This window comes from Geotrypetes seraphini, chromosome 1, assembly GCF_902459505.1.
Source record: "Geotrypetes seraphini chromosome 1, aGeoSer1.1, whole genome shotgun sequence".
Lineage (NCBI taxonomy): Eukaryota > Metazoa > Chordata > Amphibia > Gymnophiona > Dermophiidae > Geotrypetes > Geotrypetes seraphini.
This window is the reverse complement of record NC_047084.1, coordinates 89,775,530-89,801,465: the sequence shown is the minus strand read 5'-3', so window position 1 is coordinate 89,801,465 and position 25,936 is coordinate 89,775,530. Positions and strand designations below refer to the sequence as shown.

General features: G+C 45.3%; 1 protein-coding gene across 1 annotated transcript in view; it reads right to left on the bottom strand.

Annotated features, from left to right (window-relative positions):
* Positions 1-25,936, bottom strand: part of ZBTB7C (zinc finger and BTB domain containing 7C) — a 515,986-nt gene that overhangs the window by 404,772 nt on the left and 85,278 nt on the right. Inside the window, exon 2 of the mRNA XM_033934830.1 lies at positions 14,701-14,892. The gene's annotated coding sequence lies outside the window, so the exon portion shown is untranslated. The remainder of the gene's footprint in view (positions 1-14,700; positions 14,893-25,936) is intronic.

Below are 25,936 nucleotides of genomic sequence, written 5' to 3'. Positions count from 1 at the left end.
TTGCCGGGCCGCTGAGCTGATCGCGGCAGCCGCCATCAGCTCAGAGGCCCCTTTTTCAGCACTTATACCTGTTTTGACTTGGTCTAAGTCAAAACGTAAAAGTGCTGACTAGGCAACCTGTCTAAACTTTTGGTTATACCTGCTGTACGCCTATGTCTAGTAGTGCTGCCTGATTCACGATTCGAATCGGTTCACCGATTCACTTCAGGTGAATCGATTCGAATCGATTTAAAATAAAATTAAAAAATCGGCTTCCCGATATGGACCCTCCCCCCTCGCCCCCTAAAGCAGGAGCGGCAGCGCTGCTCTTGCTGGCCGGCCACTGCTGCACCTGCTTTAGAGAGAGAGAAGGGAGGGTCAATCGGGAAGTGCTGCTGTCCAGCTTTCCTCCCCCCTGGCGTCTGGTTTCCCACCCTGGCGTCCGGCTTCCCCTCTGGCCTCCCTGCACCGTTTACCTTCTAGTTGCAGCCTGCACAGAAGATCACGGTTATAGCATCTTTGCAAACTGCTTTGAGCTATTTCCTCTGCTGCGATCCTGCCTCTGACATCAGAGGAGGGGCGGGACCGCAGCAGAGGAAACAGCTCAAAGCAGTTTGCAAAGACGATATAACCGCGATCTTCTGTGCAGGCTGCAACTAGAAGGTAAACGGTGTGAGGAGGCCAGAGGGAACACGGAGGCCTTCCTGGGGAGGGGGGGTGCGCAGTCCTTCGGAGTGGGGGTGGGACAGGTCTTGGGGGGGTGCAGGCCTTCAAGGGGGGGAACAGGCCTTTAAGGGGGGGAACAGGCCTTTAAGGGCGGGACAAGCCTTCAAAGGGGGGACTGGCCAGGGATGGTGACATAGGCCTTCAGGGGGGCAGGCCTTTAAAGGGGGGGGGAAGACCTTCAAGGGGGGACAGGCCTTTAAGTGGGGGGGGGGGTGGACAAGCCTTTAAGGGGAGGACAGACCTTCAAAGCAGGGACAGGCCAGGGATGGTGGCATAGGCCTTTAAAGGGGAGACAGGCCTTTACGGGGGAACAGGCCTTCAGGGATGGGGGGACAGGCCTTCGGGGGGGACAGACCTTCAGGGGAGGGGGGGCCCTGGTGTAGAAGTACATGGAGGGAGGGAGGAAAGGGGGGTTCAAAGAGATGTGCATATGCCGGACTTGGGGGGGGGAAGAAATAATGGGTCTAAAAATAAAGGAGAGGGAGAGAGATGATGGACAATGGGATTAAGGGAGGGAAGGAACAGAAAGGGAGAGAAGTTGGACACAAGGGATGGTGTAGAAGGGGGATAGATATACTGGATAGGAGGATAGTTGGGAAAAGAAAGGGAGAGATAGTGGACCCTGGGTTGGTGGGGAAGGAGGGTGAGATGCTGGATGAAAGGGTAGTTAAGAAAAGGTGGATCTGTGGATGGAGATGAAAAAAAAAGAAAGATGCAAGACCTCCGGGGGAGGGAAGGAAAACGGAAGGGGAGGACAGAGATGGCAGAGGGATGGTTAGCATGGAGAAACAAGAAAGAAGGAGACCCTGGCAAGCAAGTTATCAGAAGACAACCAGAGCCTGGGACCAAGATTTGAATAATTCTATTTTCCATTTTGTGATTACAATATGTCAGATGTGAAACGTGTATCCTGCCAGAGCTGGTGTTAGACCGCAAACGTGAGCTAGGATTTAAGAGAGAGAGGAAAAGTCTTTTTTGTTTGTTTATTTTGTTTACACCACAGCGCCAGTGTGGTTAGGAGAAGGCAAAGGGGGTGAAGAGGCTATAAAATAAACCCACCAGGATGTTTGAAAAAAACACCCAATTGGGCAGGAAAATCAAATTGAATCAAATCGAAAAACCAATTAAATAGGCTGAATCGAATCAAAATTTTTTTTCCTGAATCGGGCAGCACTAATGTCTAGGTCGGCCAACCTCCCGCCCTTTCCCCTCCTCTATAAACTCCTTTTTTTGGTCTATGCGTTTAGAGGCAGGGTAAAGGTCTAAGTTGGTTTTAGATACATCTAAAACCAGCTTTGGTTATGGGTGCTTGGACGATCAGGCTTTTTGATCATCCAAGTACCCATTTAGGCCACTTTTTAGACATTTTGTTTTATTATGAGCCCCTTAAGGTTTAGTTCAGTTTAAATATTGTTGAAATAATAGTGTTTTCACAGTCTTGCAGAACGTCTGAAAGGAAGCTATTGTTCTTCTAGTAGAGGGGAATCCATTCTAGATCTCTGTGAGTCTATATGGATAAGACCGACATAACATTTCAATAGATTTTATTCTCTTGAGGGAGGGAAAAGAGAGCTTAAATTTTTGAGTATTTCTTGAATCAAGAGACCGATAAGCGTTCAATGTCAAAGGTACCAGAAGTGCAAACATGCCATATAGGAGTTTAAATACCGCACAAGCACATTTGAATTGTATTCTGAAATAAACAGGAAGCCAATGGAGTTTTCTTAAGAAGGGGGAAAAATTATCGACCTTTCTCTTTCCAAAAATCAATGTAGCCGCCATATTTTGTATCAATTGAAGTCGTTGTAAACTACCCTTACTCAGGCTTAAGTAAATAGGCTTAAATAATCCAACTGTGCCAGTACTGTAGCTAGTGAAATAAGTGTCTAACGTTCTTCAACATTTGTAAGCTAAAGGAGCACCTCTTTCCTAGTTAGAAACATAGAAAGATGACGGCAGATAAGGGCTACAGCCCATCAAGTCTGCCCACACCATTTGCCCACCCTCTTAAGTCTACTGACCCCCTAAAGTATAATTGTAATTATACTGTCACTCTACTGACCTGCTCATTCAAGTCCATACCCTAGTGACCCTATCCCTTGGCATGACCCTCGTAGGGATCCCACATAGGTATCCCATTTGTTCTTGAAGTCTGGGATGCTGCGTGCCTCGACCACCTACACTGGAAGCTTGTTCCAATGCTCAATCACTCTCTCCGTGAAGAAGTACTTCCAGGCATCTCCATGAAACTTCCCTCCCCTGAGTTTGAGCGGATGTCCTCTTGTGGTCGAGGGTCCCTTGAGAAGAAAGACACCATCTTCCACCTCGACCCGTCCTGTGATGTATTTAAATGTCTCAATCATGTCTCCCCTCTCCTTACGCTCTTCGAGAGTGTAGAGCTGCAATTTGCTCAGTCTTTCTTCATACGGGAGACCCTTTAGCCTCGAGACCATCCTGGTGGCCATCCGCTGAACCGATTCAATTCTGAGCACATCCTTACGGTAATGTGGCCTCCAGAATTGCACACAGTATTCCAGATGAGGTCTCACCATGGCTCTGTACAATGGCATTATGACTTCAGGCTTCCTGTTGACGAAGCTTCTCTTGATACAGTTGGTTACTTGATCTATGAAATGAAAGAGAAGACTCTAAGATGAAAGATGAAAGATTGGAGAAACTGGGGTTCTTTTCCCTGGAGAAGCGGAGACCTAGAGGGGACATGATAGAGACTTACAAGATCATGAAGGGCATAGAGAAAGTGGAGAGGGACAGATTCGTCAAACTTTCGAAGACTACAAGAACGAGAGGGCATTCAAAAAAATTAAGAGGGGACAGATTCAGAACCAATGCTAGGAAGTTCTTCTTCACCCAGAGGTGAACACCTGGAATGCGCTTCCAGAGGGCGTGATAGGACAGAGTACGGTAGTGGGGTTCAAGAAGGGATTAAACAATTACCTGAAGGAAAAGGGGATATAAGAGTATAGATAGAGGATTACTATACAGGTCCTGGACCTGATGGGCCGCCGCATGAGTGGACTGCTGGGTGCGATGGACCTCTGGTCTGACCCAACGGAGGCATTGCTTATGTTCTTATGATTCCCAGAATCTGGATGAAAATTCAATTTGCAAGGATACACCTGATTTCAAGGTAACAGAACAAGGAAGCTGTTCGAGCTTCGGACCAATCCACAACAATCTTGTCTTAGCAGCATTAATCCCCCTCTTCTATGAAACTGCGCTAGCAGTTTTTAGCTTGGTGAGCCGCGCTGAATGGCCCACGCTGCTCCTGATGCTCATAGAGTTCCTATGAGCGTTGGGAGCAGCCCGCGCCATTCAGCACGGTTTTCTGCGCTGCAAACTGCTAGCGCAGTAATAGAAGAGGGGGTAAATTTCATTTGGATAGAAATTGCTCATGCTTGAAGTTTGGAAACACAGATCTATTTTTGATCCTAAATTGTTTAGACCAGAATCAACTTCGAGTAAAATAAAGATGTCATCCGCATATGTAAATATTGTTTCAAATCTTGTTAAGCTCTTTAGTGAGGTCATATAAACATTAAAAAGTATTGACAATAATGGAGAGCCTTGTGGAACACCATATGTAGATTTCCAAGAAGCAGATGTTTTTCCATCAATATTTACCACATAAGAACGAAGTGATAGAAATTTGGTAAACCAGTCCAAAACATTTTTGATCTAAACCTATTTCAGAAAGTCTACAGATCAGAATATCATGATGTACTACGTCAAACGGCGCTGAAAGGTCAAACTGTAATAGTATTGCATATTTATTTTGTGACAGTAAGTTTTGAATTTTTGAAATTAATGACAACAGAAGAGTTTCAGTGCTAAAATTTGATCGAAAACTGTGTTGAAATGGTAGAAAAATGGAAAACTTCTCTAGGTAACTGTTTTGCAGGCCTTGGGACTCAAGGTCACTTCAGAAGCGGAAGAGACACTTTTTCATGAAGTCCACTGAGGTCAATTTCCAAAGCATGGGTGAATTGGCATAGCTGAAAACCGTTCTCCTTGGTTATGCTAAGAAAATGCATAAGCTTACACAGTGCGTGTACTTTCAGCTGATTTTTTAAAATAAAAGCATTTGGGGAGAGGAAGCGAGTCTGGAGAGCATTGGAATTATAAAAATACTTTGGTATTGGAATGGGCCAATTCACCGTGACCATTTCATCGTGGGATGATTAAGCGTGGCTGCGATGAAACAGCCATGTTGGATTGTCCCCTTCCGTCATCGCCGTGGACACAGGAGCAGGGAGAGGTGCTGGCAGAGAGGAGAGGGGGGCATCACCAAAATTCAAAGGTGCCCTGCTGTAGCTCCCAGACTCAATCTTTGCAGCTGTTTCATCAAGGGGATGACGATTCAGTATTGAAACGGCCGCGATGAATCATCCTAGACCCCCCCTGTGTCGTTGCTCTTTGAAAATTAGCTACAAAGGATGTGCAGTGAAATAGCCATGCACTTTGCAGCTGGGAAAGGAGAAGGCACTCAATACTGCCCCCTCTCCCCCCCCCCATTCTTGGAAGCACATAGCTATCACTTTGTTCAACACTCACTTTGGTATTGGATTTATCCTTTTAACTCTACATCAGAAGTAGTAGAAGAACAATCATTTTTAATAGTTCTCGAGTGCTTACCACTTGTTACTTCTTAGCTCGCTTTTTTTGACTTTTTTGTACTGGTTGGTTGGATTGGTTCAGGTGGTAGCAAGCGTGGGCTGCAGATACTTGTATCCTAAATAGAAGCCTAGGAACAGACATCTGCATGTTTGCAGACAAGAAAAACACCACTTGCTGAAAGAACTTATGTCATGCAAGGCAGCTTCAAGTATAGCACTGCATTCTCTGCTAGCTCGGAAGCGCCAAGAGAAGCATAACGAATCTATTCTAATCTAAGGCTTGGCTTTATATACCGAGTCATCATTCTAAGAAAGCTCGACTCGGTTTACAATAATTAACTCAAGAAATAAAAACCATTAAAAAATAAGACTAAATTTCAGGAAATTAATTTTCAAAGTGTTTAGGAAATAAAGTAGTTTTTAAAGATTTGCAAAAAAATTGAAGTGAGCCGGAACTCCTTACAAGAAATGGAAGATCATTCCAAAGTTGAGAAAACTTAAGGATCAGAGATTGACTAAAAATCTTGACTCCTTTAATCTCTTTTTTTGGAAGGAAGAGATAATTTAAATTGTTGGTTACCTCTTGCAAAAGAAAGTCTGTAAGCATTCCAAGATAAAGGAAGGAGAGATGTAAAGATACCATATAGGATTTTAAAAACAGCATTTCCAGGGGTGAGGATTCAGTATCTGAAAATCATTACTAGCCACCCAATAAAGCTATGACACTGTATTTTAGGCACTATCAGTATCCTAATAGAAGCTGTCTGCTTTTCCTGCATTGGATAACTCTCAGGGAGCCTAGATATGGCCTTCTGTACTCTACTCTGGCAGAACTGGGTTGATGGCTTTGTATTGTCTAGTCCAGGGGTCGGCAGTTCTGGTCTTCGAGAGCCACAGGCAGGCAATGAATATGTATGAGATGGATTTGCACACACTGCCTCCTTGAGATGCAAATCTATCTCAGGCATATTTACTGTGGATATCCTGAAAACCTGACCTGCCTGTGGCTCTCGAGGACTGGACTTGCCTTCCCCTGGTCTAATCAGTTGAGTACACTACACTACAGACCTTAGGCACTTTGATTACTGTACAATGATAGACTGATCGCTTCATTTTTTTTTACTAGAGGCTTGCTAGGAAGTATTTTTCATTTTGTTTCTTTGGTCGGGGAATTATATTCCGTTCTATTTGTTTCTGTTGCTTGTTTCATTGTGTTTAAAACAAAAGCATTGGCAGCCAGCCCAGGACCCCCCCCCCCCTTCCCAGCTAACAACTGCCCCATCATATTTTCTTCCCATCCTTCATACCTCATCTGCAATCATGGGGGGGGGGGTCTTCACACAATGGGGGAGATCCTCAATCACTTCTGATCTCCAGGTCCTCTTTTTTTTTTTTTTTTTTTTTTTTTAGGTAAACGATGCCAGGCTCAGTTATCCAAGGCCCCTAGTCAAGACTTCCTATGGCTGTAGGTAAGCAGGGGGGTGACAAGGAAAAGAACAACCCTAACCACTTTACTGGGCAAAACTGAGTAGTACCATGAAGCTACTATGAGAGGTCGCAGCAGCCATTTTCTGATGGCAGCCATAAGAGGCAGGAGTCAGTGGTCTTTGTTCCTGCCCCCATCCCACCCACTGGACCACCAGGGATAGAAGATAGGCCCAGTTAGGGTTTCCAGATTTGCTAATCGGAAAATCCAGATCCCATAGACCAAGCCCCCACAGTTCCACCCATCCCTGTCCTGTAACGCTCTAATCCTGCCCCCAGTCCCGCCCTAGCCTTGCCCCCGCCCCTCCCCCCACCCCCAATGCCTGCTCTCATCGGGATTTTTCACATGCGATTTAAGGAGGCTTTTCAAAACCCGGACAAAATGTTGGGCTTTGAAAAGCCGTCCGGACCCACGGACATGTCTTCATAGGAGGCGTGTCCGTGGAAATCCGGACATCTGGCAACCCTAGGCCCCATGGACCTATCTAGACCAGGGGGAGAGGGTACATTTCAGGGGGAAGGGGGAGTTCTTATTATTGTGGGGGAGGGTGTTTTCAGCGCTACATAAATGATAAATAGTAGTAGCAGCAGAGCTGCGGAAATAACCCCTCCTCTGAGTGGCTTTTTTTTTTTTCACTCTTTCTCTATGCATGCAGATCTTGTGGTGATCAGACAGCATTCAAAGTAGAGAATGACACGGTGACAAAATTCATCACCGTTCCCGTCCCCGCGGATAACCGCGGGAAATAATCTCATGTCATTTTCTAGTGTCTATTTCAACCTTGGTCCTTCTACACCAGCATTCTTCAAAGGGAAGCTTGCGGGTCAGTGGCTATGCTTATGTGAGCCATTGTGATATCACTGATGTGATTGGCTCTTAGGCACTGGTGGAATGAGGCATTATGACATCACAATATCTGCTCTGGATACCAGACACTGTCATTCTGTAATGTCAAGTTTCAATCTCGGTCCTTCTATACCAGCATTCTTCAAAGCAAAGCTTGTGGGTCAGTGATTGTGGCCATTCATACTCTGATTCTTATGTGAGCCAAGGATAATGAAGCCATTGTGACATCACTGATGTGATTGGTTCTTAGGCACTGTTGGAATGAGGCATTATGACATCATAATATCTGCTCTGGATACCAGAGACTGCCATTCTGTAGTGTCTGTTTCAACCTCAGTCCTTCTACACCAACCTTCTTCAATGCAAGGCTTGAGGATCAGTGGCTGGGCCCATTAAGACTGATTCTTCCCTCTCTCCTTAAAGAATGACATGAAGATGGTTTCCCGTGGTTATCCGCGGGGACGGGAACTGTAATGAATTTTGTCACCGTGTCATTCTCTAATTCAAAGATCTCAGATACACCCTTCCTACCGGGGAGAGAGGCCTCTTCTACACACAGGACCCTCAGCTAAAACATGAAAATCTAGTAGGGGGGAGGAGAAAGAGCAACCTCCCCTCGTATATTATCTATTGCATGAGCTTTTTGTTGTTTGAAAATGATAAATACAGTAATAAAAAAAAAAAGACAAGGATATTTGTTTGTGCAGTGCTTTGGCTAAAAGTCAATATTGCCCCAGCAATAAAATCATTTTCTAAGAAAAGATCTCAACCTCAGAAATGGCTAAAAATATTACTACTAAAAACAATTAAGGGTCCTTGTCTGGTTTGAAAGGTAATAAAAGTCAAATTACTCCTATTCTATTATTCATAGAATCCAACAGACAGAAATTCAGATATGGAAAAAGACAATCAAATCTATTATTTAAAAAAATAAAAAAATGCCAATATTGCAAAGAAGTGAAAAGCTACAGGTATTACTGTAAAACTTTTAAAATGCTTATAGGGCAGGACGTTGATAATTAGAATACCTCAACAGAGGATTTTCAAACTGCATCAGCCATCTCCAAATATCCAGCCCCACAGAAGACCCACATTTCCATTGAAAAACAATTAAAACTAGGACTGTGCAAACAACATTTTCCTTTTTCTTTTATTTTTGCAATGTTTTGTATTTTAAATATTTTTATTGTTTGGGGGGTTTTTTTTCCCCCTTATTTCAGTGCAAGTTATTTGCTCATTCGGAGCTCCTTTTACAAAGAAGTGGCGGCAGGCGCTGCTAAAGTAATCACTCCGATGCCCATAGGGTTTTTATGGGCATCGGAGCACTTGCCACAAGGCAGTCACTGCCGTGGCTTTGTAAAAGGAGGAGTTTATGCTCTAAACCGGTGGTTCCCAAACCTGGTCCTGGAAATACCCTAGTCAGACTTTCAAGATATTCACAATGAATATTCATGAGAGAGATTTGCATGCACATTTTAGTGCATGCCATAGAACTAGTACACGTAGCAAAGATAGTAGACTCCTCTAGAATTCTAGCAGTCTTTACACTTAAGTGTCAATAGTCTTAAATCTCTAAACAGAAAATTTACTCAGAGACCTGGAGACTGTACCGGGAGAATTCTCCCCATATACAGCCTCTCCATCCAATCATAGCAAGATGAGACAAGTGTCCTACTTGTTTTTTGACCTGCATTTGAGTTTTAAAGGTCTAGCTCTGTTTTTCAACTTAACATTGCATTACATGTGCTATGATTGGATGGAGAGGCTGGATGCGGAGAGACCCCCAGCTGACCCCCTGTCCCACCGGCCGGGCCGGATTTAGATGAAAAGAGGCCCTAGGGCGGCTATTCCACTTATGAAGCCCTTTCACCTCCCATTTTTAGGTTTGTAAATTACATGAGAGATAATAAAATACATCATTACTGTGATATATATCAATATGTTAAATGAAACATGTTGTTATTGGTACTAACCTTTATAAAAAATGTGACACGGATAATAAATAAAAAAAAGTCGAGAACACTTATTTGGACATTTATTCTCAGCACCATATATAGTACTTGTAACGATAACTAATCAAACATAACACACAACATTGCCCCTTCCTATGTCCATAGTGCCCCCAGTGCGTCCTTCCTCACCTCACCCCCCCTCCAATGCCCGCCTGCCTCCCATCCCCCTTCCATTGAATACCCCCATGCCATCCTGCCTGCCTGCCTTCCATTAACCCCCCCACCCCCACTCCGATGTCAGCCTGCCTGCCTCCCATCCCCCTTCCCCTGAACCCCCCCCCCCCCCCGATGCCAGTCTGGGCCGCCCTGTCCTGACGGATCCACGTTTTGCCTCTCTCCCCGCAGGGCTGGGCTTTGCCCAGCTGTTTCCGGACTGACGTCTTTCCCTCCCCGATCCTCCTCCCAGGGCGAGAAAAAGAAAGGGAGAAGCCGAGTCGGCGCCCCGTTGCAGCCAGTGCCGGTTCTGATCCCGAAGCGTAGAATTTCTCCTTATTTTCAGTTCGGTGTTTTAGTGTTCATTGTTTTTAGAATAGTGTCATTTTAATTTTGCTAACAATTTGAATGTAGGCCCCTCTTGATCTTGAGGCCCTAGGCTGAAGCCTAGTTAGCCTATAGGAAAATCCGGCCCTGCCCACCGGTGTCAAATTAAAACATGGCACCTGCTGACCCAGAGGGGGTTGAGACCTTTATTTTAACGTAAAAGTTTGGCAGGTGGATTTAATCATTGAGAGGACATTGCTTGCTATTTGTAAACAATATGGAAGAACGCTGACGTTGTTTCATTTTTTTCTTTTGCTTCATTCACAAAATAATACAAAATGACATAAGAAATACTGTTGATGTCACCTTTTCCATTTCAAATAATACACATCCAGATTTATTGCATTATTTAGCTAAATTTATGAATCACTTCTATTACACAACTGGAAGCAATTTTCACAACACTCAAAAACTTACAAATGCAATCTCTAAAATGTAAAAAAAAGGACAAAAATAACAATAAAAAGATAAATAAAACAAAACCCCACTCAGTGTTCCAACATCATCTTTTGATGCTTGATGTACCTTGTGCTACTGTTGCCAAAGTACGTCCTGTTTATTATATACAATTCTGATCAGAGTTTAGGGTGGAAGGGTGGTGACATCGAATCGCTTTTAAACTATAAAGAACAGCGTTAGATTTTTGAATTACCGTATATACTCGAATGTAAACCGGGATTTGGGGGCTAAAAAATTGGCCCAAAAATGGTGGTCCCGGTTTATATACAGGCCAGTGCCCCCTCCCAGAATTACTGCAGGCCGCCATCAGGCTCTGCACCCTGTCCCCCCTTCCTTGCCCTGTCCTCGTACCTCCTCTGCCAATCCCTGGTGGTCCAGAGGTGCAGCAGGCAGGGGAGCGAGCTTTGGTGCTGCTGCTTGTTGCTGAGTGGCTTCTTGACTGGCTCCTGCAAATTCTCTCAAGAATTCATGGGAGCCAGTCAGGAAGCCGCTAGTGCCGAGCAGCAGCACCAAAGCCCGCTCCTGCTCGGCGCCGCTCAGCGGCTGAAGAAACCCGATCATGCGGCAGCCACCACCGACCGAGTCAGCAGCGGGGCAGAAGCGCGGAAAGCTCGCTCCTGCCTGCTGCACCTCTGGACCACCATGGATTTGCAGAGGAGGTACGAGGAAAGGGCAGGGAGGGGGGACAGGGTGCAGTGCCTGGGAGGGGGGCTGGGTACAGAGCCTGACAGTGATTGGAAGGGAAGAGGGCTGGATGCAGAGCCTGACAGGGCAGGGTACTTGAATATTAAGCCACCTGATTTATATTCGAGTCAATCATTGTTCCTCCTTATAGGGGAAAAATGGGGGTCTCGGCTAATATTCAGATCGACTTATATTCAAGTATACTGTATATGGTAAATACATTCTGGGATGCACTGGAAGTGGCCTAAGATTCTGATGCTTGAGTACCTGAATGGCAGAATTCTAGCAATTCCAATGATACTCCCAAGTGGCACTCAAGTATCTGAAGACTTTGGTTTGCTAAGATAAGTACTCTTGTGTTTTTTTGAAGTTTATTTTCTGGATTGTTTACACTAAAAACATTATGCTATTTAAAAATGCCTTATAGTCTGTGGGAGTTTTTATACCCATGATGTGTTTGCCCCGTTTGAGTCAATATATGTAGTTGGTAGCCAGTGGTGGTTGGCTATTATTGCCTTTCACTTTTTCTGAGCAACACTGAGGTTTTTCTCCCTTAGCAATTGGAAGCCTTTTGTTTGCTGCGTCTACTACTTCCCTATGAATGGTCTTTTTTTCTGTGTGAAGTTATATTACTGTATATACCAGGGGCGTCTAACCTGCGGCCCTGTGAAGTATTTTGTGCGGCCTCGGTCAAGAGTGATGCAGTGTTTTCCTCTGCTGCCCCCAGGTGTTTATGGTCTTGTCAGCTCCCTCCTCTGTCTTGCTGCAGCATTTGCGCGGCCCCAGAAACATTTTTTCAGCCAATGCAGCCCAGGGAAGCCTGTTGGACACTCCTGGTATATACCATTCAACTATTTTTTTGGATTATTATATGTCAATTTAACCCGTTTATCTATGCCTTATGTATGTTTACCTGTAACTCATTCTGAGCTCATTGGGGAGGACAGGATATAAAATGAACCAAATAAATAAATAAATATGCTATGCTTGCTAGTATCTAGGGACTGCCACTAAATATCAGGGTAGAGATGCTGGCATCATCCAGATAATGATGATACTCAATGCCAGTATTCCAATCACTATCCAGGCCACATTGGCAGTGGTATAGCGAGGAAAAGAGGCACCCAGCCTCGCTGCACTGTGCGTCCCCTCCCCAGCACTCTTCCCCGCCATGCCCCCTGCCATCCCACACCTCTTCAAATCTCCGCCGGCAGCAGGCTGCATCTCCTACCTGCTGCTTGCGCCGTCTTCAGCTCTCCCTCTGATGTCACTTCCTGGTCCCACAACCAGAAAGTGATGTCAAAAGGAGAGCTGAGGTTGGTGCACAGTGGGCGGGTGGAGAAGAGGAGAGGCGCGGGCACCGTCTGTCCTGCTCCCGCCCTCCCCCTTGCTATGCTCTTAGGTCTTCAGAAAAACTCCAGCGCTGTCCATTCTCCATCCCAACACTGCCCCGGCATTATCCAGATGCAACTGGAGTGGTCTGTAGCGATTTTCAGCAGCATTATCAGGAAAATGCTGCTGAAAATATGGGTGGAGCCCCAGCCAGTGGCACTTGTACAGCCTCAGCACCGTGAGGTTGTGGGTTCAAATCCACGCTGCTCCTTGTGACCTTGGGCAAGTCACCTAAACCCCCCCATGGCAGGTTGTGAGCCCACCAGGACAGACAGGGAAAAATGCTTGAGTACTTGAATAAATTCATGTTAACCATTTTGTGCTCCCCTGGGAGAGCAGTATAGAATAAATAGATTGTGTGAAAAGTTTCAGCCCCTGATAACCAGAGCTGGTATTGTGACATCACAATGCCTCATTCCACCAATGCCTAAGAGTCAACCTCATCAGTGATGTCACAGTGGCTTCATTGTCTTATACTTGGCTCACTGCTGCTATATTTTGATTTCTAGAGTGGCGCAGTGGTTAAAGCTACAGCCTCAGCACCCTGAGGTTGTGGGTTCAAACCCACGCTGCTCCTTGCGACCTTGGGCAAGTCATTTAATTCCCCCTATTGCCCTAGGTACATTAGGCAGGTTGTGAGCCCACCAGGACAGACAGGGAAAAATGCTTGAGTACCTGAATAAATTCATGTAAACCGTTCTGAGCTCCCCGGGGAGAACGGTATAGAAAATTGAATAAATAAATCTACTACTCAGACAAGTATTGCTGAATAGCAGACTAAGATATTGAGCAGAGAGGTAGGATAAGGCACTTTTGTTTTATAGGCTTGGTAATGACTCCTTTTTTTCTTATATTTCCATCTTATTTGGAACCACGGGGGGAGGGCAGATTCTAGTGCCATTAGTCTTCATTTGCAACTATTCAGGGCTTTTTCCTTTTTTTCTTTACTATTTTAATATAACCAACCATCATTCCTAGCCTGGACATTGCAGCAGTGGAAGCCAGGTGCTAGGGCTCCTTCCAGAACCTGGTATTGTAAGTTCTAAATCTCACCACTAAGTGTCACCCTTATTCATGACCTTCTGCCCCAGGGGTTGTGAGCATTACTTCCTCAGCATAATATCTGATTGTTGTATATGTGAAATAATGGGAAAATATGACACACTTTCTATTCAAATAATGTATGAGCATTAAGAAATCCATGCAGCAGGAAAGTACTTCAAAGACAACTTAAAATCAAAAACGCCTAATATGGGTGGGAGGGAGATTAAAGAGTCAGTCTTGAAACTTCTTAAAAAAAAGTTATTCTATTTGGTAGATATTCCTGTTCAGTGGAAATTAAAAACCACTAACTTTTTATATGTCTCAACATACTGCAGACCTCTTGGGGGTAGAAAAATACCCGAAATGAATGCATGGACTGACTCGGGATGTGAAGCCAAGAAGAACGTCACTCTCCCTATAACATCTAGTTTAACAGAGGAGAGGGGAGGAAGAAGACTGACAGAAATGCTCTAACAAATAAATGTGTCTTCAAAAGATTTTAAAAGGTGGACTTCATAGTACATAATCATAATATTCCAGAACAGTTATTCCACCATACTGGAGCTGCAGATGAAAAGGTAAACAATCTCTCCTTTTGAAAGTGTGCATAACAGCTATCTGTAACCAACTTGTGTTGTAAGTCACCTTAAACTTCTGGATAGTAAGAGAGAAAGCGACGGAAATAAATTTTTTAAAAAGACAGGAATGATAGAAAATCTGTATACTTGGGTGGGGATCCAAACAAACCAATCCCCATCACTGCCCCCCTAGGTTTTCTCATTGCTGGTGCTATGTGGAGAAAAATTGGTTTGGTAATGGTCCCAGTGGTTTATCTCATCTGCTGCCTATGAAAAGACATTATCTATTAAAAAACAAAAAAAACACCACCTACTCTTACCTGCAAATTTTTGCTCTGTTAATCTTGTGTCAGTCTATACCATCTAGGGTAAAGCACCAGCTGCTGACTTGGCAGCTTACCAGTCTTCTCGGAAAGGGCTCCCATGATGGTCTCTTTCCTCCCAGAATTCTTTTGGGGTTTTTTCTCTTCTCTTTCTAAGGACTTCTCCAGAAATTCTCTAGCACAAGAATCCTAAAATAGAGAAGAAACTGCGTCAGTTAGAATATGAACAAAAACCCTCATCACACTGGTATTGAGTCCAGACTTCTCACACAATTGCCTTCATCCTATTGGGCTTCGATCAGAGAAGCCAAAGAGCACAAAAATCAACTGGTCCCAAAAAATTCCTCTCTTGCTAAATCTCTACAGAATTCCAATTTTATCATTAAGGTTACCACCAGATTTCATGTTGTGAACCTCTTTTGATTGAAAGGCGACATTTGGGAGAAAACAATTTTTTATTGAACAATCAGAGAAATCAACAAAGAATACAATAGAAGTAACAGTAAATGTTCAAGATTGTTGCATTGTAGAGGCAGAAACCCCTATGCAATAACCCCCTTACCCCTCCCAAGAAGAGCAGGTAAAGAGCACATATGGAAAAAAACAAAACAATAGGCAGTGCCCCCCCCAACCCGCTTCCCGGCGCAATGACGTATAAGAGTAGACGCAACTAGGACAGGCAGCCAGGGGCACCGTCAGGGGAAAGGAAAAAAACTACAAGCTATAGAGAACATAAGAAAGGAGCAAGTACCCCAAACCCCGCAAACAGGCGAGGTCCCAACAGTGCCAAACAAGAACTAGAACGACAGGGCCCTGAACTCTGATGGGCCCTGAAATACTGCAAAGGGGGACCTCCCCCTCCCCCACCCCACAGCCAGCAATAGCCCAGCAAGACAAGGACCAACACAACAACAACCAATACAGAAAGACACGCGCGGACACACAAAAAAAAAAAAAAAAAAAAAAAGAGAGAGGAGGAGGAGGAACAGCTAGGAGGAACAAAATAAGAAAGGGCGCTGACTCTCTCACCGCCTGAAAGGGATCAGAGGGTTAAAGTATTTAGTATCAGACTACGGGCTCTAGGAGACAAAGAATATACATAAGGACCTCAGACCCTCAAGAAGAATTTAGATTGGTGGAAGGAAGCATGCACCCGACCCCTCTCAAGCACCATCAAAGCATGTAATCGATGAAAGGCGACATTTAACGCTATTCTTAAAAAAAAAGTAAGGGGGTGGGGTTCGTAATGGGCGCTAAGGGCCAGACTCTTTGAATGGTGTCATCGGTGGTAGTTGACTAAAACATGGGTACCCATCGCATGTCAATCATGCAACATCGCCATTTATAGAATCGCAGCTACCCCAAACATTGGCGCCAGAAATGTAGGCCAAGGTTTTTGAGGCCATTTCCAGTGCCTATGGTCAATATGAATCATATCTCTGGAGGTGCCTAAGGATGCCTAAGGCCATTTTCGGTTTTAGCCATACCTATTTCAATCATAGGCATTGTAAGGCGCCCCCGTAAATACGATCTAGGCGCTGGTTTTGTAGACGCCTATATTTTTGTTTTTAAATGATTGTTAAATGGCTTCGCCACTTAGGTTAAGCGCCAAATTTAAGGCAACGTTTATAGAATATGGACCTAAGTGATTTAGTGCACGCTAACGATAAGTGCATGCTAAACACTAAGATGCCCATTATATTCCTATAGATGTCTTAGGCCTAGATTCACTAACCTTCCCGATCCTATCTGATCCGTGGGCGATCCGTAGTAGACCGACTGATCCACAACGCGTCCTCATGCAAAGGGGGGTGATCGGAGGCACCCCCCCGCATGGATCAGTGGAGAGCGATCCTGACGCATGCGCAGACCATCTTCTTTGCCTGTAGATGGTCTGCACATGCTCTCCGCGCAAAGAGCTGGAAACTTTATTAAACAGAGCTGGAAACTTTACTTTTTCACAAGCCCGTGGTTTTAACCCTTGGATTTAAAGCGGGGCTGCACAGTGGCGTGTTCTGGAACTTAACAGAACACGCTATAGTGCAGCCCCACTTTAAACCCGTGGGTTAAAACCACGGAGTCGGGGCGGCAAGAGCTTGAGAGTCGGGGCAGAGAGCAGGAGAGTCGGGGCAGAGAGCAGGAGAGTTAGGGCAGAGTGCAGGGTGGCAGAGAGCAGAAGAGTCGGGGCAGAGAGCAGGGCGGGAGAGAGCAGGAGAGTCAGGGCAGGGTGCAGGATGGCAGAGAGCAGGAGAGTCGGAGCAGAGAGCAGGGTGGCAGGGAGCAGGAGAGTCAGGGCAGAGTGCAGGGCGGCAGAGAGCAGGAGAGTCGGTGCGGCAAGAGCAGGAGAGTCAGGGCAGAGAGCAGGGCAGCAAAGAGCAGGAGAGTCAGGGCAGAGTGCAGGGCGGCAGAGAGCAGGAGAGTCAGGGCAGAGAGCAGGGTGGCAGAGAGCAGGAAAGTCAGGGCAGAGTGCAGGGCGGCAGAGAGCAGGAGAGTTGGGGCAGAGAACAGGGCGGCAGAGAGCAGGAAAGTCAGGGCAGAGAGCAGGGCGGCAGAAGCAGGAGAGTCAAGGCAAAGTGTAGGGTGGCAGAGAGCAGGAGAGTCATGGCAGAGAGCAGGAGAGTCAGGGCAGAGTGCAGGGCGGCAGAGAGCAGGAGAGTCGGGGCAGCAAGAGCAGGAGAGTCAGGGCAGAGTGCAGGGTGGCAGAGAGCAGGAGAGTTGGGGCAGAGAACAGGGTGGCAGAGAGCAGGAGAGTCAGGGCTGAGAGCAGGGCAGCAGAAGCAGGAGAGTCAAGGCAAAGTGCAGGGTGGCAGAGAGCAGGAGAGTCATAGCAGAGAGCAGGGCAGCAAGAGCAGGAGAGTCAGGGCAGAGTTCAGGGTGGCAGAGAGCAGGTGAGTCAAGGCAGAGTGCAGGGCGGCAGAGAGCAGGAGAGTCAGGGCAGAATGCAGGGTGGCAGAGAGCAGGAGAGTCAAGGCAGAGATCAGGGCGGCAGAGTGCAGGGTGAGTGCAGGGTGGCAGAGAGCAGGAGAGTCAGGCGGTAAGAGCAGGAGAGTCGGGGCAGAGAGCAGGGTGGCACGGAGCAGGAGAATCAGGGCAGAGTGCAGGGCGGCAGAGAGCAGGAGAGTCAGGGCAGAGTGCAGGGCGGCAGAGAGCAGGAGAGTCGGGGCAGAGAGCAGGAGAGTCGGGGCAGAGTGCAGGGTCAAGCTGTGTCAAGCTGCTTCTCAGGGGAATGTATTTTCTTGCAAAAACTGTTGTGTGAAGTTGAGTGAAACATGCCAGTGTTTAGAAACTTCTGCATTAATGAATTTTTTTGCATGTATTTGCACTGCAGCAGCTAAATAATCTGGAATTTACATGAACAGATGGCCCCTTTTAGACGTTTTTCATACAGGGAGCTTCACACAGTAATCTTGCAAAAAGGCGAGCATTTTTGTGAATTTGCCAGTGTTTTTGTGAAGTTTGATGCACAAAAAGCCCCTTTTGTGAAAAAAAAATTCACACTTTAATTTATTAACATTTTTATCTTCCAGTGAAAGAAAACATCTAGAAAGGCTCAATGTAAATCTTTATCTTTTTTTTTTAAACCCTCCCCTTTTTATCAAGCTACGCTAGAGATTTATGGCATGGGCTGGTGAGTTAAGGGCTCCAACGTTCATAGGAATTCTATGAGTGTCGGAGCATTTACCGTGCCAGCTCACGCTAAAAATTTCTAGTGCATTTGAATAAAAGGAGCCCTAAAATTTTCTAGACCGTTTTACAAAATTACGTTCACAACTTTTTCATATATTTTATTCGCGGTTTTCTATTACAAACCATTGCGAATATGGTGAAACCATGAATAACATGATGGGAGACCTGGCCTGTTCCTGAAGGAGAGGCAAAACAAGGTGCAGAAAGTGCTGGGAATCAGCAATTTTCTCTGTAAATGCTTGGAATCGGTGATTTCTCTATGCAAGCTGATGTAATTTGGGGGGAGGAGCCAGCAAGCTAAAAACTGTGAATAATTGAAACCGTGAATACTGAAACCACGAATACGGAGGAAGACGTGTATAAATTAGCACTCATAAAATTTTCCAGGAGGTATAGGACACAGTGACATAGTAAGGGGCGGGATCTGCCCTGGGCACCATGTTGGTGGGAGCAACAGCACTTCTCTTCTTCTCTGCCCATTCATCCCCTCCACACACACGCCCCCTCTTCCCTTCCCCCATATCTCTAGTTGAAGTCGTTGTTCATGGCAGTCACCAACGTGCTCTTCGAGACCCCGTCGGCTCTCCCACTGACGTCACATCCGGGTACCACGCATAAGAAGCGACATCAGAGGGAGAGCCGACGGGGGTCACGAGGAGCACGTCGTTGACCTCTGCGAGCAACAACTTCAACTAGAGATCCAAGGGAAGGAAAGGGGGGCACGCGGGAGATGGAGTCAAGGGCGGGGTTGGGGCACCACCGCCCCGGGCGTCTCTCACCCTGGCTGCACCACAAGAAGTGGCAGGAAATCCCCACGGAAGCAATCAAATAGACAAAACAAAGTGGGACGGTCGAGATGTTCCAGTAGGGGGGGTCTTTATTGTCAGTAACATAAAAACAGTCAACGACTGAACTACATGGGTTTCGGTGCTCAGGGTACCTTCCTCAGGAGTCTGAAAACAAACACATAAACTAACCCCCTGTTTTACTGAGGTGCGCTATGCGTTTTAGCGCACGCTAAATATATACGTGCGCGCTAACCTCTAACGTGTCCATAGACCAACGTGCACACATTAGCATTTAGTGCGTGGTTAGGGCATGCTAATATTTAGCGCGGGCTAAAACGCTTAGCGCACCTTTGCAAAAGGAGCCCTAAATATAAAATCATTAGCTTAAAACATAAGAACATTCCAAATCATAAATGAGAAATATATATTGAAAACATATGGAGACCACTATAAAGCCCAGCACTATTGAATAAATCATCGAATATTGAATACAAAGGAATAGACCATAAATATGTAATAAATATACATATAGATAAGAATTTTAATGGTACCTTGAAATTTGTTTTTTTAAGAACCAAACGGTTGAGCTTTAAAGGTACGTTTTGAAAAAAAACGTTGCCTAAAAGCAAAAAGGTATAGCACAAACAACAATCACTATACTGATTGGTACATAGATGAAACCGTGCGAGACAAAGCCGCGCGGACAATGGAGCTCTGACAATGGCGCGCAGGACGTCTGAGCACTGGATTTAAACAGTATCTGAAAGCGCTCTGAGGGGGGATTTGGGTGGCGACCCCCCCCCCCACACACACACACACACTTTACTTAGAACTGTTTGCACTCCCTTTGGGGGGGATGTTGGGGGGGAACACCCCATTATAGAGAAAACAGCCTTTTTCCCTGGTTTTTAGGGAAAAAGTACAGTTTCCTCTGTAATGGGGGGTCCCCTCCCTACCCCCAACGGGAGCGCCAACAGTTCTAAGTAATGTGGGGGGGTTCCCACACACACACACCCTCGGAGCGCTTTCAAATACTTTTTAAATCCAGCGCACAGATGTCCTGCGCGCGATTGTCAGCGCTCCATTGTCCTCGTGGTTTTGACCCATCACCATACTGATTTACTCAAATAATAAAACAATAATAGATAAATTCATCTAATAGACCTTCAGAGGAATTTATCAAACAAGAATGACTCTGCACGAACCATCAGTTGTCTTCAAGCCAACATTTAAACTTTTATTTAACTGCATTAAATATTTTTTCTACTACTATGACAACTATTTATCATTTCTTTAGTGCTACTAAATGTACACAGCACTGTACGCTAAGCATGTATGAGACTCTCCCTGCTCAACAGAGCTTACAGAAACACAGGACAATCAAGGGATTGAGGAGTTATTGCTGGCATGATTAAAACAGCTGAATAGGGGATAAGAGTTCATAAATAGCCTCAAAAAGGTGGGCTTTTAGCCTAGATTTGAATGGGACAGAGACAGAGGTTAATGTACCAACTTAGGAAGTTTATTCCAGGCATACGATGCAGCATGATAAAAGGAGCGGAGTCTAGTAACTAAATTAAAAATAAGTATAATTCAACAGCCCCAATGCTATACCTTAAACTTATAATAATCTTGCCCATGGGTGCCCAAAAGGTCGATCATGAAGGCAACGTGAGTTGATAGCGGAGCCTATCCCGGGCTCCGTGATACTCGCGTTGCCTTCGCATTCTTCCTGCTTTCTGACGCGGTAAAAAGGATGGAGAAGCGCCGGGCCGACCAGCCTTCCCCCTCACGACGTCAATTCTGACGGCGGAGAGGAAGTTCCGAGCCAGCCAATCGCTGCCTGGCTGCCACGGAACTTCCTCTCCAATGTCAGAATTGACGTTGGGGTGGAAGGCTGGTCGGCCCAGTGCTTCTGCATTCTGATTACCATGTCAGGAAGCAGGGAGAGTGCAGAACTCGGCAGCGGTGGCTTGGGGACCTGTTCCCCGATGGTGGCAGCAGTGGTTTGGGGGAGGGCAGGGAGAAAGAAAGACAAAGAAAGAAAGGGGGCAGTCAGGGAGACAGAAAGAAAGGAAGGGCAGGGAGACAGAAGGGAAACAGAAAGAAAGGGGTGCAGGGAGACAGAAAGAAAGAAGGGGGCAGGGAGAAAGGAAGAAAAAGTTGGGGGCGGGGAAATGAGGTCTGGAGGAGAAGCATACAGGAGGCTGAAAGAAGGGAAGAAATATTGGATGCACAGTCAGAAGAAGAAATTTCAACCAGAGACTCATGAAATCACCAGACAACAAAGGTAGGAAAATGATTTTATTTTCAATTTTGCGATCAAAATGTGTCCGTTTTCAGAAATTATATCTGCTGTCTATATTTTACACTATGGCCCCCTTTTACTAAAATGCAATAGTGTTTTTTAGCGCAGGAAACCTATGAGCGTCGAGAGCAGCGCGGGGCATTCACTGCAGCTCCATGCTCTAAAAACTGTTATCGCGGTTTAGTAAAAAAGGGAAGGGATATATTTGTCTATTTTTGTATAGTTGTTACTGAGGTGACACATAAAGTCATCTGACTTGACCTCTTTGAAAATACCCTGGAATATAAATGATAATTAACATTTTCTCTGCGTACAGTGTTTTGTGGTTTTTTAAATTTTATTGTTGGTAGATCATTTTGACTCAGTCATTTTAAAAGTAGCTCGCAAGCCCAAAAAAGTGTGGGCACTTCTGATCTTGGCCTTTATGTGATTTCCTATCCCAGTTATCAATAAGGGCAGATATGCTGACCCCCAAAAAACCCTCCCAACACAGCCCCCACAACCTGAGAGGAATCTTATTTTCCTCATACACCCCCACAACAAAGACATATCTATCACCCTCATAAATGCCAGACCAATAAATAACAAAGATATCATTCTAAAAGACTTCACAGATAAAAACTGGGACATATTCCTGACTACTAAAAACTGGCGTAAAGACAATGATAGTTACATCAGGTATATGTCCCTTACGCCAGTGTTTCTCAACTTGGTCCTGGAGGACCCCTCTGGCCAGTCAGGTTTTCAGGATATCCACAACGAATATGCATGAAAGAATTTTGCATATAATTACATTACATTACATTACATTGATGTCTTCTATCCCGCAATATGGAGGCAGTGCATGCAAATCAAGGTTCTGCATATTCATTGTGGATATCCTGAAAACCTGACTGGCCAGGGGGTAATCCAGGACCGAGTTGAGAAACACTGCCTTACGCTATCACATTTTAGCAGGCTCCCGTACACACAAAAGGGTAACAGCCATTACCTACCCATGACAAATGGACTGCAGAGAAATGTATATCGGTACTAGATCTCAAAATGTGTCACATTAAGTTAAGAACTTGTATTGAAAACACATGCCCTGCCAAGGATAACTATGCAAATTGTAACCTGGAAAATCTAAATGTTTGCACTAGATCCCTAGTTTCTATCAACTTAGGATACAACCTTGCATAGTAAACTTGTTCTGCAATTATGTCAAATTGTAACCTATCAACTATGTAATATGTAACATAGAAACATAGAAATAGACGGCAGATAAGGGCCCAGGGCCCATCTAGTCTGCCCACCCTAATGTCCCTCCCCTACCTTTGCCCTGTGAATAGATCCCATGTGCCGATCCCATTTGGCCTTAAAATCAGGCACGCTGCTGGCCTCAATCACCTGTAGTGGAAGACTATTCCAGCGATCAACCACTCTTTCAGTGAAAAAGAATTTCCTGGTGTCACCTCGTAGTTTCCCGCCCCTGATTTTCGACGGATGCCCTCTTGTTGTCGTGGGACCCTTGAAAAAGAAGATATCTTCCTCCGCCTCGATGCGGCCCGTAAGATACTTGAACGTCTCGATATGTATGTTTATGGGTGGGGTTGGGGCGTATGAGGGCTAGCATGTTTGCCTGAGTTTGTATGCCATGTCACCACCTGCTCTTTCGATTGTTACTCCAGTTCTTGACTTTGCTTATTCTGCATTCTTGAGCTGTTTGTGTTACTGCTGTGGGCCTTCACCTTACTGTATTGGATTCCTGTATGTGTTCTCTTTACCGCTGTCAATAAACAGTTACATTTCTCCCTCCATATTTGCGGTTTCGATTATACGCGGTTTATAGCTTGCTGGCTCCTCCCCCCAAATTGTGTCAGCTTGCATAGAGAAATCGTCGATTCCAAGCGTTTACAGAGAAAAATTGCCGATTCCCAGCACTTTCTTCACTGCGTTTTGCCTCTCCTTCAGGAACAGGCCAGGTCTCCCACCACGTTATTCGCGGTTTCACCATATTCACGATGGTTTTTAATAGAAAACAGCGAATAATATATGAAAAAGTTATTCGTGGGTTTTCTGTATTCACGGGTCTGTTAATCCCCTATCACAGCAAATACGGAGGGAGAAGTGAATATTTTTAAAAAACATGTATGTTTAACTTGTAAATTGTTCTGAACTAGAAAATGACACGGTGACAAAATTCATCACTGTTCCCGTCCCCGCGGATAACCGCGGGAAACCATCTTCATGTCATTCTTTAAGGAGAGAGGGAAGAATCAGAGTATAATTGGGCACAACCACTGACCCGCAAGCTTTGCTTTGAAGAATGTTGGTGTAGAAGGACTGAGGTTGAAACAGACACTACAGAATGACAGTCTCTGGTATCCAGAGCAGATATTGTGATGTCATAATGCCTCATTCCACCAGTTTCTAAGAGCCAATCACATCAGTGATGTCACAATGGCTTCATTATCCTTGGCTCACATAAGAATCAGAGTATAAATGGCCACAACCACTGACCCGCAAGCTTTGCTTTGAAGAATGCTGGTGTAGAAGGACTGAGGTTGAAATAGACACTAGAAGATGACATGGGATTATTTCCCGCGGTTATCCGCGGGGATGGGAACGGTGATGAATTTTGTCACCGTGTCATTCTCTATTCTGAACTCCTCAGGGACAATGGGATAGATAAGAAATTAAATAAATAAATAGATTTGGCAATGGAGCAGAAGGGTACAGATAGGGTTACCAGATGTCTGGATTTTCCCGGACATGTCCTCATTATAGAGGGTTGTTCAGGTGTCCGGACGGGTTTTCAAAACCCAGCACTTTGTCCGGGTTTTGAAAACCACTGGGCTCGTGGAGGGCATCTGCGGATGCGGCTAAATGATTTTGCATGCATGCGAGCAGCATCACGAACTTGCTGCCTACTTCGTGTCTGCTCTTCCTCCGATGTCACTTCCAGGGTGCGGGAACCGGAAGTGACGTCAGAGAGAGCCGACACCAATGTGGGCAGAAAATGCGTGATGCTGCTCAGGCCAGGAAAATTAAAGAGGTTCGATGGAAGGGAAGAAAAAAAAAATCTAGATAAATGTAAAAGGGTATTGAAATGTTTTCTCTTTAAAGACACCTTCGAACACTGATTTTCCCCTTTTTCTTTTCTCTGTCTAAAAGGTATCCAGTGGTAATGAAGCCTGTTCCCCTTCGTTCCTATTGTTTTCTCTTTTAATGTTCTCTTTCCTAGACTTTATTGTAGTTCATCCCTCTTCGCTTTTGTTTAGTTGTTTCCAAGTGTGTGGCGAAGTGGTTGAAGCTACAGCCTCAGCACCCTTGGGTTGTGGGTTCAAACCCTGCGCTGCTCCTTGTGACCCTGGGCTGAGAGATTGGAGAAACTGGGTCTCTTTTCCCTGGAGAAGAGGAGACTTAGAGGGGATATGATAGAGATTTACAAGATTATGAAGGGAATAGAGAGAGTAGAGAGGGACAGAAAGAGAGAGAGAGAGAGAGAGAGAGAGAGAGAGAGAGAGAAAGACTGGAGAAACTGGGACTCTTTTCCCTGGAGAAAAGGAGACTTAGAGGGGATATGATAGAGACTTATAAGATCGTAGAGAGGGACAGATTCTTCAAACTTTCGAATAATAAAAGAACAAGAGGGCATTCAGAAAAGTTGAAAGGGGACAGATTCAAAACGAATGCTAGGAAGTTCTTCTTTACCCAACGTGTGGTGGACACCTGGAATGCGCTTCCAGAGGGCGTAATAGGGCAGAGTACGGTACTGGGGTTCAAGAAAGGATTTGACAATTTCCTGCTGGAAAAGGGGATCGAGGGGTATAGATAGAGGATTACTGCACAGGTCCTGGACCTGTTGGGCCGCCGCGTGAGCGGACTGCTGGGCACGATAGACCTCAGGTCTGACCCAGCGGAGGCATTGCTTATGTTCTTATGTTCCTCTATAGCCCCAGGTATGTTAGAAAGATTGTGAGCCCGCCGGGACGTAAAACCGCTTAGATAACCTTGATAGGTGGTATATAAAAACCTAATAAACTTGTAAACTTATTTACAGTTTGATAGACCGGCCGACTTTATTGTAGTTCATCCCTCTCCGCTTTTGATTAATTGTTTCCAAGTGTGTGGCAAAATGGTTGAAGCTACAGCCTCAGCACCCTGGGGTTGTGGGTTCGAACCCTGCGCTGCTTCTTGTGACCCTGGGCAAGTCACTCAGTCCTCCATAGCCCCAGGTATGTTAGATAGATTGTGAGCCCGCCGGGATGTAAAACCGCTTAGATAACCTTGATAGGTGGTATATAAAAACCTAATAAACTTATTTACAGTTTGATAGACCGGCCATCAGCAAGTATCTGGTCGGTTTACAATAGTAAAATAGGAGTTTAAAATAGTTAAAATAAAATGGGGTAATACATGGAGAAAACAAAGACAACAGGGGAGGGGTTGATACGGAAGGTGCTGA